The following is a 17,615-nucleotide window of genomic DNA, read 5'->3' as shown; positions in this document are numbered from 1 at the left end:
ATACTGAATTAACTGCATCAGTTTAATAGTTTGGTTTAGAACCAACCTTAACCAGAATGTTTGAGGAATATCAATACAGAGCAGCCTTGCAAACACTTTGAGGCGTTTTTGTCCACATCCTTCTGTGCACGACTCTCATGTTGAATTACACCGATGAAGAAGTCGAGACAGTGTCTCAGATCTTAATGAATCAATCAGTCTAGTTGCAGGTTTGGGTCAGGCAGGCGATTCCCATGATGACAGACGACTGTGACACTTCACTACCTTTTTTTCTGCCTCTCTCGCTCACTGTTTCTTTTTTTGCTAAAGTGAAGGAGTCAAAGCAAGTATTTCCACTCGGATGATAATGAGGGAGAACAGGTGCTTAAGCTGAATAATGGAGCTGAGAATGAGCTCTGAATATTAAGTCTAAAGTTTCACCTTGACAGTTTCTCAGCACAATGCAATGTAATTACCTCTGGCTTTCTCAGGATATATATGGTCAAACACTTGGCAAAAAAGATGAGGCATTTCACATCAGATCAAAGCAGAAGCTGCCCTCATGCACACGATCAATAGATTTATTTGCCAAAGTATTTTCCCCCAGATGTCCGCTTATAATGCCAAGTCATAAATTATTTCTATATGATCTTTTACCATTCTCTCCCTGACACTTGGCTGAAACTGGCTGATTTTGCTACTGTATCTTACATCATGGGTGTTTTTTTGTTTTTTTTTCACTTGCTATATGCAAAAAATCTACCAGTCGCCTTTTGTATTTTTGTTGTTGTTAATTAACATCCATATTTAATTTTTTTTGCAACTTAACTGTCTGTCAAATAAACGATTAAATAAATAAGTTAAGTTATAAGTTTGGAAACATTATGATTTTTAAATCTTTTTCATTTTTAAATGTCTCTTCTGCTCATCGAGGCTGCATTTAATTGATCAAAATACAGTAAAATCATGAATATTGTTACAATTTGAAATAGCTGGTTTCTACAGTAATATATTTAAATGTAATTTATTCCTGTAATCAAAGCTGAATTTTCAGCACCATTACACCAGCCTTCAGTGTGTCACATGATCCTTCAGAAATTACTGAAGAAATGTGCTGAAAATTCACAGCAAAAGAGACTTCATTAAAACATAAAAAATTATGTTTCCAAACTTTTCACAAGTTCTTTAAATAAATAATCAAAATAAATAAATATTTTATTGAATAATATTTTTAAATAAAAAGTTATTTAACAATAATATTTTATTTAATATATAATATTTTCAAGCCTGATCCAAATTGGGTTTTATAACCTGATTTCTTGGAATAAATCTTAGTCTTAAAATACAGATCAAATTTTAAGTAGTTTTATTGTCTGTAACACAAGGGTGTAGAATGTAAAGACGCTATGACACATGTCCCAAGCAATATGCAGCGACTACTAAATTGTCCCTGAAATTGATCAAACAATTAATGTCTGTTGTCTGCTGTATAACATCGATTTCTGCTTAGACTACAATGAAAAATATACTTTGAAACAATTTATTGCTAGTAAATTTTACAAATAATTATAAAGAAATAAGTAGCACTGAATTAAACATTACATTTTAAAGTAGAAAGACTGAAGTATGTTCTTCAATAATCTTTGTTTTATTACATTTTTACAGTGTTTCCCTCGTAAAGCAAATTATGTGACATTTGCCAGTAAAAAGTATATGCATGAATGCATTAAATGCCAAGTGCATTTTTACACTGTACACTATAAAAAAAATGATCATAATTTTAACAGTAAAAGATTGTAAAAATGCTACAGTAAAAAAATTATATATCATCTTACAGTATAAGGTAAAAAACTGTAATCGAACAGGACATTTCATGTAATTTCACAGTGAATTGCTTCTTGAAAGTAAAAATAAAAAAAGGAATCTTATAATTTACAGTGAAAAAACTGAACCCCTTGTGTGACACTTCAACTTCGAAGGTTTTTCATTGAAATAACTATTTCTTCGTTGTTTGTTTTTTTCCTTTTCGTTTAGGTACATTATGGTTTAATGCTACATCTCATGTTGTTAAATTAATGTTTATTGCATTATTTTAGTGTTGTGTGATGGTATTTTGTGTTTGTGTGTTTGACACTGATGCTTCTATATAATATTATTTACCTTGACTTAAAGTAAATAACTTAGATTCATCATGTGACTTCCTCTGTATTTGTCAGTAAAGGTACTAAACAAATGTTACAACTTCAGAAGGTTGATAGACATATGTTAACATTATATCATTACACTTTTATATGATTTTTAATGTAAGCTCAAGTTTGTTGCAAAAAAAGTGTTGCAACCATACATCACAGTAAGGTCAAGTCAAGTCAAGTCAATATTATTTGTATAGCGCTTTTAACAATGTAAATTGTGTCAAAGCAGCTTTACATCGGCTTGATATAAAGCTGGGTGGCTTTATATCAGCTTTACAGTATTTAGACGGGGAAATAGTTTGTCGAAATAGTGTCATTCTCCTCTGGCCAGACAAAATCAGCAGTTTAAATCTAGGCTAAAGCAAAATCAGACTGTGCAAAGAACTCATCTTGTGCCTGTGGTCTTGTCCTGATGGCCGTCTTAGAGACAGGGTCTTCACTGGGGATCAGTCTCTGGGGCTCATCTAGGTGTCCTGGCTGTAGAGGTCATCTCTAGGTGCTGATCCATCATCTGATCTGAATACAGTCTGGATCTGGGTGGCTACGGTTATCTCAGAATAAGAAAGAAACACACAAATACTGAGGTGCCAAACCATTCAGGGCTTTATAGGTAATTAGCAAGATCTTAAAATGTATAAGATGTTTAATAGGGAGCCAATGCAGTGTTGACAGAACCGGGCTAATGTGGTCATACTTCCTGGTTCTAGTAAGAACTCTAGCTGCTGCATTTTGAACCAGCTGGAGTTTGTTTATTAAACGTGCAGAGCAACCACCCAATAAAGCATTACAATAATCTAGCCTCGAGGTCATGAATGCATGAATTAATGATTTGACATTGAGAGCATAGGTCATAATTTAGATATATTTTTAAGATGGAAAAATGCAGTTTTACAAAAGCTAGAAACGTGTTTTTCGAAGGAAAGATTGCTATCAAAAAGTATGCCTAGGTTCCTAACTGATGACGAAGAATTTACAGAGCAGCCACCAAGTATTAGACAGTGATCTAGGTTAGTACATGTAAAATTTTTTGGTCCAATAATAAACACCTCTGTTTTTTCAGAATTTAGCAGTAAGAAATTGCTAGTCATACAGTTTTTGATATCAACTATACATTCTGTTAGTTTTACAAATTGGTAAGTTTCATCAGGTCACAAAGAAATATAGAGCTGGGTATCATCAGCATAACAGTGAAAGCTAACACCATGTTTCCTAATGATATTTCCCAAGGGTAACATGTAAAGCGTGAAAAGTAAGGGGCCAAGTACTGAGCCTTGAGGTACTCCATACTGCACTTGTGATTGGTATAATACCTCTTCATTTACTGCCACAAACTGATGGCGGTCAGATAAGTATGATTTGAACCATGCCAGTGCACTTCCTCTAATGCCAACATAATTTTCTAGTCTATTTAAAAGAATGTTGTGGTCGATAGTGTCAAACGCGGCGCTACGATCCAGTAACACTAATAGAGAGATACAACCACGATCAGATGATAAAAGCAGGTCGTTTGTAACTCTAATGAGAGCAGTCTCAGTACTATGATATGGTCTAAAACCTAACTGGAAATCCTCACATATATCATTATTCTCTAAGAAGGAACATAATTGTGATGATACTACCTTTTCTAATATCTCTGACAGAAAAGGGAGATTCGAGATCGGTCTGTAATTAATTAATTCTTTGGGGTCAGGTTGTGGTTTTTTTAATGAGAGGCTTAAAAACAGCCAGTTTGAAGGTTTTTGGGACATATCCTAATGACAATGATGAGTTAATAATATTCAGAAGAGGATCTATTACTTCTGGAAACACCTCTTTTATGAGCTTAGATGGAACAGTGTCTAAAATACAGGTTGTTGGTTTAGATGATTTAAAAAGTTTATACAATTCTTCACTTCCAATTGAAGTGAATGAGTGGAATTGTTCCTCAGGGAATCTATAGTGCACTATCTGATGCAATACTGTGGCTGACAGCTGCATGGTTACAATTTTATCTCTAATAGTTTCGATCTTGGAAGTAAAGTAGTTCATAAAGTCATTACTACTGTGCTGCTGGGTAATGTCTGCACCTGCTGATGTTATATTTTTTGTTAATTTAGCCACTGTATTAAATAAATACTTGGGGTTATGTTTGTTTTCTTCTAAAAAGAGACGTAAAGTAAACAGATCTAGCAGTTTTTAATGCTATTCTGTAGGATAGGGTACTTTCCCGCCAAGCAATACGAAATACCTCTAATTTTGTTTTTCTCCAGCTGCGCTCCATTTTCCAGGCTGCTCTCTTTAGGGCCCGAGTGTGCTCATTATACCACTGTGTTGGACTCTTTTTCTTAATCTTCCTTATGCGTAAAGGAGCAACAGTATCTAAAGTGCTGGAAAAGTGAGAGTCAATAGTTTCTGTTACATAATCAAGTTGTTCTGAGCTATTGGATATGCTGAGGAGTTGAGATTAGTCAGGAAGATTAGTTATAAAGTAGTCTTTTGTGGTAGAAGTGATGGTGCTACCATATTTGTAACAAGGAGTTGGCTTTACAGCTTTAGCTATATAGAAACTAGATAATTGTAACATTTGAACCAATCAGGCACACAACTATTTGTTATATTTAACAAATAATCTCGTATGCCCCCTCACCTAACCCAAAAGGCCAACTATGAGGGTCTGTGGACCCTTCCCCCAAAATGCCTCTAACACCTAAGAAAGGCAGAACAGGCCTCTGGTTCCATGGCAACCCATTTTATAACACTTGTTTTATTGCTCAAAGGAATGCGGGCAGAGCAACTCACTTCATTTCCCCTCAGGAAAGAGACATTAGGCCATAACAATGGACTCTTCTCTAATTAATTCATAGAAAAACCTTTCTTTGAATGAACACACATATCTTCAGGTCATTGTGTATACTACTGTTCTTGTATATGTTTTTGTCTATTGTATCCTGTTTTATGCATGCTTTTGATAGAACACTAGTTAATATTACCTTATGTATATGATGTTTGGTCTCTATCAATTCGTCTTCGGTTGATCTAATTGAGAGTATATATTATATGTCGATTCCTATGCAACATATAAGTGTTCTAAGAATCTTTAATAGTTTGTATATCAACTTCCAATCCAGTTCATATACAAATTACCATGCATGGAGACAAACAGTCGTAAACTTTCCCTCCAAAAGTTCAAGTCACCATAGGCTCTTTGACTCCTCAGAGGTGTGACCTCTATAGCAGATAAAGCTCTCACATCATGTGACGCACCGGCAGTCTGCGGTTCTGTTAGATCCTAGGAGGATGTGAGCTAGAACTCTTCATTTTTACTTTCTAAGTTTTGTGCCAGGCCTTATGGCCTTGACTTTCCATTGAACCAAAGCTCCTCGGACCTCAGCAGATCTCTTTCTTAGCTCTTTTTCACTTTCTACCTGGGAAGAACATTTCTACCTCAGAACATATTTGGAATTCATCACTCTTCAACCCGGAAGAACGTGATCGGGAGTCCAAAACCTTGAAACCATTAAGACTTTCATCTGAGACTTCATCCGGACACTCATTCAACAAACAAAAGGCAATGCAAGTATTGTACATTTAACTAAACGAAACAGAGGTTTAGTGTAAGTTATATAGCCCGTTATAAATTGCGCTGATGGTTTTACTCAGGTGGTTAAATTACTCTTTCCATAACTGCATTCTCTGGTTTTCCTGATGGATTCATCCATCAACTCTCATTTGCCCTTTCCCCATGTATGAGTGATTGTTTGTTTGTTTGTTTGTTAGACTAGTTTGCGTTAGTGTTTAATTAATAAAAGTTGTGTGCACAAATTACATGAGTTTCTGATTCTGCCTTGCATATTAATAATAATAATAATAATAATTCATTACATTTATATAGCGCTTTTCTAAGCACTCAAAGCGCTCTACATTGTGAGGGGTGGTGTCTCCTTGTCCACCACCAGTGTGCAGCATCCACCATATTAATGTCCCTTTACGATTTTTTATCCTTACTACATGCTCTAATGCATTAATACTTAGGAAAGTATTTTCTGTGGCCAAGAAAATATCCTTTCTTAGAGTTGATATGAACTTACACGGAATGTTCCCTGGACGAACAGATTAGTTGATGGCAATTTAATTCTGCGAGTTATTACTGTCAGCCGATATGAATAATTGTAATTAATCATAATTAATTGTAATTATTTTTATACAATTCCCTTTTGATCTTATAAATTGCTACATAATGATCTGAGATATCATCGCTCTGCTGCAATATTTCAACACCACTGCCATCAATTCCATATGACATTATTAAATCTAGAGTATGATTTTGACAATGAGTAGGTCCTGAAACGTGTTGTTTAACACCAATGGAGTTTAGAATGTCTATAAATGCTGATCCCAACAAATCTTTTTCATTATCAACATGGATATTAAAATCACCAGCAATTAGGACTTTATCTGCAGCCAGCACTACCTCAGACAGAAAATCAGCAAATTCTTTAATAAAGTCTGTATTGTGCCCTGGTGGCCTGTATACAGTAGCCAGTACAAACATCGCAGGAGATTTATCATTAGCACTTGTTTCTTTGGATAACGTTATATGAAGCACCATTATTTCGAATGAATTATACTTGAAACCCGACCTGTGAGAAATACTGAAAATATTGCTATAAATTGTGGAAACACCTCCCCCTTTACCTTTTGGATGCTGTTCATGTTTGTAACTGTAATCTTGTTTATCTATATTATATCTGTTTTTTATTTGTTGAAAATCAATTAAATTGTTACTTTTACTTTGGTTTGGATATTTTCTGTATTTTCTAGTTCGGGGAACAGACACAGTCTCTATAGTGTGATATCTAGGTGAAAGTGTCTCTGTGTGCTGAGAATTAACTGACTTCTGTGATGTGAGGCAGCTAGCAGACGGTCGGTTTAGCCAGTCTGTCTGCTTCCTTACCTGGGCCCCAGTCAGTAGCGTGTTTACCCACCTCGCAAAGCACGCAATTGCGTGGGGCCCCTGCAATTTTTCCCGAGGGGGAAAACACCCCCCCGGAATGCAATCGTGGGGCCCCCTCCTGGAGATTTGCTTAGGGCCCCCCATAACTTAAACACGGCCCTGGACCCAGTTAGTCAAGTATGAATTCTAAGACTATGTGCCATATTTCTAGAGAGAAGAGCGACACCACCCCAAGAGGGATGAAGACCATCTCTTTTCAACAGGTCAGGTCTGCCCCAAAAATTCTTCCAATTGTCTATGAAACCTATGTTATTCTGCGGGCACCACTTAGACATCCAGCCATTGAGTGACGACAGTCTGCTATGAATCTCATCACCCCGGTAAGCAGGGAGCGGACCAGAGCATATTACAGTGTCTGACATCGTACTTGCAAGTTCACACACCTCTTTAACATTATATGTAGTGATCTCCGACTGGCGAAGTCGAACATCATGAGCGCTGACGTGAATAACAATCTTACTGAATTTACGTTTAGCATTAGTCAGCACTTTTAAATTTGCCAAGATGTCAGGCGCTCTGGCCCCCGGTAAACAATGGACTATGGTGGCTTGACCCGCGACTAGGCCGCCTCACAGTCACCCAGCTGCCCTGCTGCACAGGCTCTACCGGAACCGAACAATCTACAGGACTCCCTGAGCTAGTCGCATCCAAAGCAGTATCTACAGCCCTCACATTCTTACTGTCCTCAACTAAAGTTTGGATGTGTGTCTCTAATTCTGAAATCTTCTCTGTCAGCTTAACTATTTCCCTGCATTTATCACATGTGAATCCCTCGTCGACAGAGAGAGATAAATTGTACATGTTGCAAACATTGCAAACAACAATAGCAGGAGAAGAAGCCATTACTCACCGTGACTGAAGAATGATTCGCTTACCACTGTTGTTTGATGTACTCATGAAAAACTGAGCGAGAAAAAATAAAACAATAATAGGCACGAATAGAAACGTAAACCGCAAGTGACAAGCTAACGAATGCTAACCCGCTGCACTCGCAGTTTTAAAAAGTGAACGATCAAATTAGTTTGATAGATAATACCAGAAATATGATGGGAATTAGGTTATATATTATCACTTTAAACAACAGAGAGTGAAAGTAAGATAGAGATTCAACAGAAAAGCGAAGCGATATGAAGCTACCGCAAACCTCTCAGCAGCACGACAGACAGAAGCAATCGATGATCAATCGATGGCAACTGGATATCAACTGGTGTGAGGTTCTAGCAAACACAGCTGCCTGATTTATTAACATGTTGCATATATATGTTGACTTTACTGACCGTGCATTGAAAAGCATCAGAGCTGTGGTGTCGTTGAGAAAATTTGTTCAGTGTGAGGTGTGGGTCTGTCAGTGGTTGTTGTAGTCTGCCGTATGCTAATGACTGCGCACCTGTGTGCATGTGTGTGTGTGTGAATGATGGGCTGCTGGCAGCGTCTCTCAGGTTTGTTTCCTGTCTGATCAATGAGCCGCCTCCAGCCAGCTGACCTCCTCCAGGCGGAGCGCCTGCGTAAAAAGCAGAAGAGTTATTGATCACGCTCCAAGACTGTAAACACATGCGGCAGCTCTGCATGCCTATTAGATTCCTCTTGTTGTGCTCTGTGTTGAGGGATTTTTCAATTCTGCTTTTAATCAACAGAAAGATGAAGGCTATCGAATGCACAACAATGCCAATCTGAACGAAGAGGAACAGGAACAGTGAAAAATATAAGAGCAAACTAAGTTGTGGTTGTACTTGTTTGTTTACTGCACTTTTTTACAGTAGGAATGATAACAAAATCATTTACTCATGTTGCTCAAAACCCGAAATTTAGTTAATAAATCATAAAAATTTTGGTTAGTTTGTCATACGTGGCTACCTGGAATATAACCTAAAATTATGTGCATGATTTTTATGACACTTTTATGCTGTTGTTTTTTTTTTTTTTTTGAGGGGGGTTGGGGTGCTTTGGTGCTTTTTGTAGCCTGACCATTGCCTGCTTTCAGTGTATGGACAGGAGCATTATGAATATTATAAATATTTGATTTTAACACAAAAAAGAAAGTCTGATTGAATAAATGATGAGAATGATCAGTTTTTTGTTTGTTTGTTGGTGCAGTGATCAGTTGATTTAAGCATTGCAACCTATAGATGGCAGTAGTTTTGGAGATGCATGAAAATAAATACCTGGATCTAGTTTTTCAAAACGTTTTATCTGGATCAGAATGATCTGGATTTAAAAATTCCATGTTTTGCAATCCAGGAGCTGTAATCCATTTTACTTCTGTGCTGGTCTTTCAAAGCAAAACTGGATTGCATCACCTTGATCCAGATACAAAATATTCAGGATTACCAAATCTGATACAAACATTATTTCACCAAGCTTTATTACATTTTACTCGTGAATGCACGCTTCTGCTGGGATCTGGATAAACCTGATTTATTGGATTAAAGGAATCCCAGTCCTACAAAGATTGTTTGAAAAATATAACATATACTGAAGGTTGAGGATTATCAATCTCCAGATCAAATCCAATATTGGATTACATGATCTAATCCAATCTCATAATCTTTTTTTTCTTTTGAACAAACCATTTTCAAGATTTGATCCAATCTGGTTGCTGAAATTTGACCAAATTTCTTGTGATTAACTTGGTGGGCCTTGGTGAAAATAACAGCAAATTCATGAGTGGCTTCATGAGTTGTAACTCATGAATAATGCCAGATCAATTGTTAGTTTTGCAAAATGTTTATTAAGTAATGTTACATGGATCCAACCAACAATCCTCTGGGCCAAGATATTAGTATAAATATTCTGGATTAGATCACATATCCCAATGGTTTTATCTGGAATGGATCAAACCCTCAGTAGTATCATAATTTGAAAACTTATGTATATGTATTTGGATCAGGTTAATCAAATGTTGCGTTGGAAAACTGGTAATATGGATTACCCGATTCTGTTTAACAAAACATGAGATTAAATTTCCTGAACAACTGGGTTCAGGTTACCATTAGAAATTATCAACTTTTATTACACTATATAATGTAGATGGCAGACATTTACATTTAGTAATTTGGCAGACACTTTTATCCAAAGCGACTTACAATTGGGGAATACAAAAAGCAATTCATCTTGAAGAGGCAATCAGACAGAGGAAGTGCTCGTAACACCAAGTCTCAGTTATTGTTCAAATAAGTACAAGCTAGTAAGTCAAGTCAAGTCAAGTCACCTTTATTTATATAGCGCTTTTTACAATGCAAATTGTGTCAAAGCACTGCACAATATCAAAAAAAAGGAAAATAATGTGTCAATAAGTTTAAATAGTGTCTTTGCAATAAGGTCGGCGATATCGCTGGAAATGAAGCGTCCCCAACTAAGCAAGCCAGAGGCGACAGCGGCAAGGAACCAAAACTCCATCGGTGACAGAATGGAGAAAAAACCTTGGGAGAAACCAGGCTCAGTCGGGGGGCCAATTCTCCTCTGGCCAAACAAACCAGCAGTTCAGTTCCAAACTGCAGCAAGTCAGATTGAATGGGCTCAGCTGGTTCCAGTGGTCTTTTCCGATGGCTGTCTAAGTAGCGGGGTCCTCAATGGGGATCTGTCTCTGGCGTTCATCCAGGTGTTTGGCCTCTGCCTACGATCAGGGACACATACGTCATCTCCCGGCGCTGATCCTCCATCTCAGGTGTTCGGTCATCTCAGATCATGTAATGGTTTGATCCAGACTGAAGTTCTGTAATTCCTGGCTACCACGGGATGTTAATCCCATGGCAGAAACGTAGAGACAAGCAGAGACATGATTAGCGTAGCTGCTGTTCCATCTAAGCAAAAATAAATTGTTCAACCCAAGCTAAAGAATAATAATAATGTACATTTGATCAGATATAACTGCAGTACAAGATTATAAAGTGCATTATGTGTATGCTTGGCTAAAGAGATGTGTCTTTAATCTAGATTTAAACAGAGAGAGTGTGTCTGAACCCCGAATGTTATCAGGAAGGCTATTCCAGAGTTTGGGAGCCAAATGTGAAAAAGCTCTACCTCCTTTAGTGGACTTTGCTATCCTAGGTACTACCAAAAGTCCAGAGTTTTGCGACCTTAGAGAGCGGGTTGGATTATAGCGTGGTATAAAACAAATTAGGTACGCAGGAGCTAAACCATTTAGGGCCTTATAGGCAAGTAATAATAATTTGGAAATGATACGGAAGTTGATGGGGTAATCATTGATGAGCCTAACTGAATCGTGAAGTCATGCTGTAAGGGAGGGAGAGAAAGATAGATAGTTTAGGATGAAGTCAAGTACTGCCGAAAGAGATGAGTTTTCAGTTGTTGCTTGAAGATTGACAGGGATCCAGCATTTCGGATAGGGGTGGGAAAATTATTCCACCAGCCAGGAATGGTGAACGAGAATGTTCTGGAGAGTGATGGTACCACAAGGCGTCGCTCACTAGCAGATCTCAGACTTCTGGAGGGGATGTAGGTTCGTAAAAGTGAGTGGAAGTAGGAGGGTGCTGAGCCTGTGGTCGTTCTGTATGCAAGCATCAGTGTCTTGAACTTGATGCGAGCTGCCACTGGTAGCCAGTGCAAGGAGATGAAGAGAGGTGTAACATGCGCTCTTTTGGGCTCGTTGAAGATCAGTCGTGCCGCTGCATTCTGAATCATTTGTAGAGGTTTGATTGTGTTTGATGGCAGACCAGCCAGAAGAGCATTGCAGTAGTCCAGTCTAGAAACGACAAGGGCCTGGACAAGAAGTTGTGCAGCATGCTTTGTCAGAAAGGGCCTGATCTTTCAAAATCAATGTGTGATCAATGTGAAGTGACATTCAGCCAAGTATGGTGACCCATACTCGGAATTCATGCTCTGCATTTAACCCATCCAACGTGCACACACACAGCAGTGAACACACACACACCGTGAACATACACCCGGAGCAGTGGGCAGCCATATATGCTGCAGCGCCCAGGGAGCAGTTGGGGGTTCGGTGCCTTGCTCAAGGGCACCTCAGTCGTGGTATTGAGGGTGGAGCGAGCGCTGGACATTCACTCCCCCCACCTACAATTCCTGCCGGCCGGGGACTCGAACCCACAACCTTTGGATTACAAGTCCGACTCTCTAACCATTAGGCCACGACTTCCCCATTTCTGATGTTGTGTAGTGCAAACCTGCAGGATCGACCTCTGTAGAGGTTTGATTGTGTTTGATGGCAGACCAGCCAGAAGAGCATTGCAGTAGTCCAGTCTAGAAACGACAAGGGCCTGGACAAGAAGTTGTGCAGCATGCTTTGTCAGAAAGGGCCTGATCTTTCTGATGTTGTGTAGTGCAAACCTGCAGGATCGAGCAGTCTTTGCAATGTGCTCTTTGAAGGTCAGCTGGTCATCAAAGATTACACCAAGATTTCTGACCGAAGTTGATGGGGTAATCATTGATGAGCTTAACTGAATCGTGAAGTCATGCTGTAGAGTCGGAGTGGCAGGGAAGACAAGAAGCTCCGTCTTTGCCAGGTTGAGCTGTAGGTGATGTTCTTTCATCCATGCCGAGATGTCCACCAGGCAGCCTGAGATCCGTGCAGCTACCGTTGGGTCATCTGGTTGAAAAGAGAGATAGAGCTGCGTGTCATCGGCATAGAAGTGATAGGAGAAGCCATGTGCATGAATGATGGGACCCAGCGATGTAGTGTATGTGGAGAAGAGGAGGGGTCCAAGAACCGATCCCTGAGGAACTCCAGTGACCAGTTGATGTGGTTTGGATACCTCCCTTCCCCAGGCCACCCTGAAAGATCTACCGGTGAGATAGGATTCAAACCAGCGAAGTGGAATCCCAGTGATGCCCAGTGAAGAGAGGGTAGACAGGAGAATCTGATGATTGACAGTGTCAAAAGCAGCAGAAAGATCCAGCAGAATGAGGACTGATGATTTGGAATCGGCCTTTGCAATTCGCAGGGCTTCAATGACTGAGAGTAGCGCAGTCTCTGTTGAATGGCCACTCCTGAAACCTGACTGTTTAGCATCCAGTTTGTTGTACTGTGAAAGAAACCGTGAGAGCTGGTTGAAGACAACTCGTTCAAGTGTTTTCCCTACGAATGGAAGGAGAGAGACAGGTCTGTATTTTTCTAAAAGAGAAGTGTTTAATGTAGGTTTTTTGAGCAGTGTCGTTACCCGAGCCTGCCTCGGTGAGGGGACAGAAGGAGAAGATGGGAGTTAGAGCAGTGGATGTGGTTGATTGGAGGTCCTGTGGAGTTGAGAACTGGTTACTGATTGTTCTAGTTTTGTCTGTGAAAAAAGAGGCAAAGTCGTCAGCGGTTATCGAAGTGGTGGGAGGTGGAGGAGGAGGACAGAGGAGAGAATTAAATGTTCTGAAGAGATTACGCATGTCTGGAGCGCTGTTGATCTTGTTGTGGAAATGTGAAGATTTGGCAGTGTGGACTTCAGTAGAGAAAGATGAAAGCAAAGACTGATACCTACTCAGGTCCGACGGATCGTTTGATTTGCGCCATTTTCTCTCTGCCACTCTGAGTTTGGTCCAATTCTCACGAAGAACATTGGATAACCAGGGGTTAGAAGGGGCAGTCCGTGCTGGCCTGGAGGAGAGAGGACAGATGTCGTCTAGACAAGAGGTTAAGGTAGAGCATAAAGTGTCAGTAGCTGCATTCACATCCAGAGATGAGAAATGGGTAGGCGAGGGAAGAGAGGAGGATACTACAGAGGAAAGAAGGGAGGGGGAAGGGAGCGTAGGTTGCGTCTGAAAGTAACCGGTATGGGAGATGGTGGCACCTGGGTAGCAAAATGTAAAGTAAATGTAATGAAGAAATGGTCAGAGATATGTAGTGGTTGTACCAGAATGTTATCTGTAGTACAATTGCGTGTGTAAATTAAGTCGAGTTTGTTACCTGATTTGTGCGTGCTAGTAGTGGTGAGGCGTTTGAGATCAAATGAAGCTAGGAGTGAATGGAAGTCTGTAGCATAAGGCCTGTCTAGGTGAATGTTGAAATCGCCGAAGACTAAGAGTGGAGTGCCATCCTCCATGAAAGAGGACAGCAGTCTGTCCAGCTCATCTAGGAAGGTTGCTAGAATTTGGCCAGGGGGACGGTAGATAACCACAATCTGGAGTTCAGACAGAACAACAGACAGAACATCTTTAAAGATTCAATTTTCATTGCGTTTTCTTTTTTGAAAGATCCACATTGTGATAATGTGATAATTTAGCAGTTAATACGCAATTCTGTTGCTTCATTGCAGCTCATCATATGCGTATCTGATCAGTAGCGCTCTTAATAAATAAGTAATCTCATAATTTTTACGATAATAATAATATGTTAATAAATATAATTACTTTCTGTTTCTCTCTGTGTGTGAATACGCTCATGCCGTCTTGTTGAGCAGATTAATTTCTCCTCCTGGGTTGCTGAATTTCACTTTGAGCTCGTCGACTTTATTGGTTTAAAGTTTATTGGTTTTAATGAGCTCGGCGCAGTGGCACAATATGACTATAAACAGATTATATCTCAAAGCTCTAAATCGCATCATCTCGCTGTAATCTCTAATCCCAATTCACTACAGTACTTCCTCCCACACAGCGCATCAAATGCAAGCACAGAGGAATTAAAAGTGTGAGAGACCTACTTGTCATGGAAATGTCTTCCTGGAGCTCAGCTGGTGAAGAACAGAGAACACACATACTGATTCTCTTTTTTAAAAAATAGACATATCTAGAGACTAGAAACTCACGGAGATGAAGGGCAAACTCTTGTGACTGGGTGAATGTTCCTATAATGCAGAGTGTCTATACAAAAATTGAGTTTAAAGAACGTTGCAGGAACGTTACGCTTATCTTGATGTAAACATTCCATTATCATTTAAAAAAAAAGGACCTTTTTGCATTTTAAGAACATTTCAAATCAGTGTTCCAGCAACCAAAATTGAATGTTTGGAAAACATGTCGTTCTTTGAGCATAAATTTATAAGCTGCCTAGTAACCACCCAGAACACCCTAGCAACAGCATAACAACACGCTGAAATCCACTCAGAACATCTTAACTATAGCAATTCCCTGGCAACCACCCACGGCGTCCTGACCTACACTGTAAAAATAATCAGCATTTTAATGGAAAAAGACTATTAATTGGTTAAGGTTTGCTATATATGGTGAAAACTGTAATAAATCTAATGGGACATTTCATGTAATTTTACAGTTTTGGAAGAGAGTTTAAAGCAAAAAGACATAAATTGACATTCAGAATCCCCTGATTGACATTTCACATTTAATGTTTTTTTATTGAAAAACGTTTTATCAAATGACGGCTATATTTGTTGGTAGTATAATATAGTATCATCCTGAATTATAATGAATGTTTTGCTGTGTGAAACAGTGTTATAATCTCACTAATATATAGGCTACTACGATAATTTTTGTTTATATTTTAAATGAGATGTTTTTTATTTGTGTATTTTCTGTGTTTGAGTTATTTTGTTGGGTGTTTGTCATATTTAGGTGTTATTGATTGATTGATTGATGTATATAATGATTTTTATTTAGTTAGGTTCAGTTATTTTAGTATTTCAACTTAAACTAACCAAAAATGAGAAATGTTGCTTTGGTAGCTAGCTGAAGTTTAAGTTTTTATATTTTATTCTATCACAGATAACGTATATATAGATTTTTTTTTAGTAGAATGTGTTAGTTTTAGTTAACGATACTGGTGCAAAATGAACTTCCTCTTAATGCATAGCCTATACTGTAACTTTACCTTGCAGTTCTGTTGACGTCAGGTTTCTTAGCAAGTTTCTTAGGAAAATGTGCTCTCTTTGCATTTTTTCCCAAGGTTTTGAATTGGGTCCAGATCTGCTTTGTACCTGGAGAGAAGCCTCTTCCAATTCTGTGGCGTCCGATCAGTCCTTCCTATCTCTGCTCCTCACATGGTCGTGCTGTTCCCCTCCGGCTCACGGAAAGAAAACCTTCCTGCAGCTTTCTTCATTTTCAACATTAACAGTCAGAAAAGATGACCTGCTTGGAGGATTTGCTTCATATTTCACCTCGGGACTCTTGTGTGTCATTTATCGCTCCTGATGGCCTCTCCTGGCACAAGAGCACTGCTTTTTAATGTTGACACTGGGCTGTTTATTTACTCTCTATAGGGCCCATCACTGGACTGGCATCTTTCTGGAAATGTTGTGATTTGTTCAGAGAAGTCTGAAACACTTTTGCCAACTGTGCTGTTTAGTTTGCGTGTCTCAAGTCGAATAAAGGACAAAATTCTGTTGGAAGACTGTTTCTATTACAGTCTTCATCATTCTTTCATAATGAAATGCTGACCTTGTCAAGCTCAACAGTTCAAAAAATATTTGAAAAACAACATTAACATGTAGGCCTATTGTTCATGGTACAAAGCACAAACACATTAAATAATGTGGTTTATCAGGTGCATATGGTATAGCGCTACTCATTGTTACTAAAAGTAATAATTAACTATTGATACTAGACTGTAACTGCTTGTTTAGCATGGGGACGTTCCCTCTTAAAGGGATAGTTCACCCAAAAATGAAAATGCTGTCATTAATTACTCACCGTCATGTCGTTCCAAACCCGTAAGACCTTCATCTTCAGAACACAAATTAAGATATTTTAGATGAAATCCAAGAGCTTTCTGACCCTCCATGGACAGCAAGGGTACCACCACAGCAAGGCACAGAAACATAGTAGGGACATCGTTAAAATGGCCCATGTTACATCAGTGTCAACCGTAATTTTTACGAAGCTAAGAGAGAAAGAGAAGCGAAGAAAGAGAAGAATTGTTGAATGAATTCATTATTTTTGTTTTCTTTGTGCACAAAAAGTATTCTCATAGCTTCATAAAATTACGGTTGAAACCCTCATGTCACATTGATTATTTTACCGATCTCCTTGCTATGTTTCTGGACGTAGCTCGTGTAAGGACCCTTGCTGTCTATGGGAGGGCCAGAGAGCTCTTGGATTTCATCAAAAATATCTTAAATTGTGTTCTGAAGATGAACAAAGGTCTTACGGGTTTGAAAGGACAAGAGGGTGAGTAATTAATGACAGAATTTTCATTTTTGAGTGAACTATCCCTTTAAAGCTTGTTCACACCAAGAACAATAACTATAAAGGCAATTATAAGGTATTATAACTATATTAGCATCCACACAAACACACAATAATGTTATGTTTATTATAAACCACGTTGATTGCCACTCGTGCTTTGATGTGAAGCAGATTCTGATTGGCTGTAGAAGTTTTTAGGTAGTCTATGATAACATTTATTAAAATGTATCATCCTTTAAAGATAATCAGTGTCCATATCGTCCTTTAAAGATAACTATAATGATAGCAATATAAAAAAAAAGATGGTATTAAAACTAGCATCCATACCAAGCACGATAATTGTTTATTTAAGCACATGCTGCCGTTATCTCACACGCTTCGAAGTAGGGTGTATTCTGTTTGGCTGTCAATGTTTT

Source organism: Barbus barbus (genome assembly GCF_936440315.1).
Source record: "Barbus barbus genome assembly, chromosome: 20".
Classification (NCBI taxonomy): Eukaryota; Metazoa; Chordata; class Actinopteri; order Cypriniformes; family Cyprinidae; genus Barbus; species Barbus barbus.
This window is presented reverse-complemented; position numbering follows the sequence as displayed.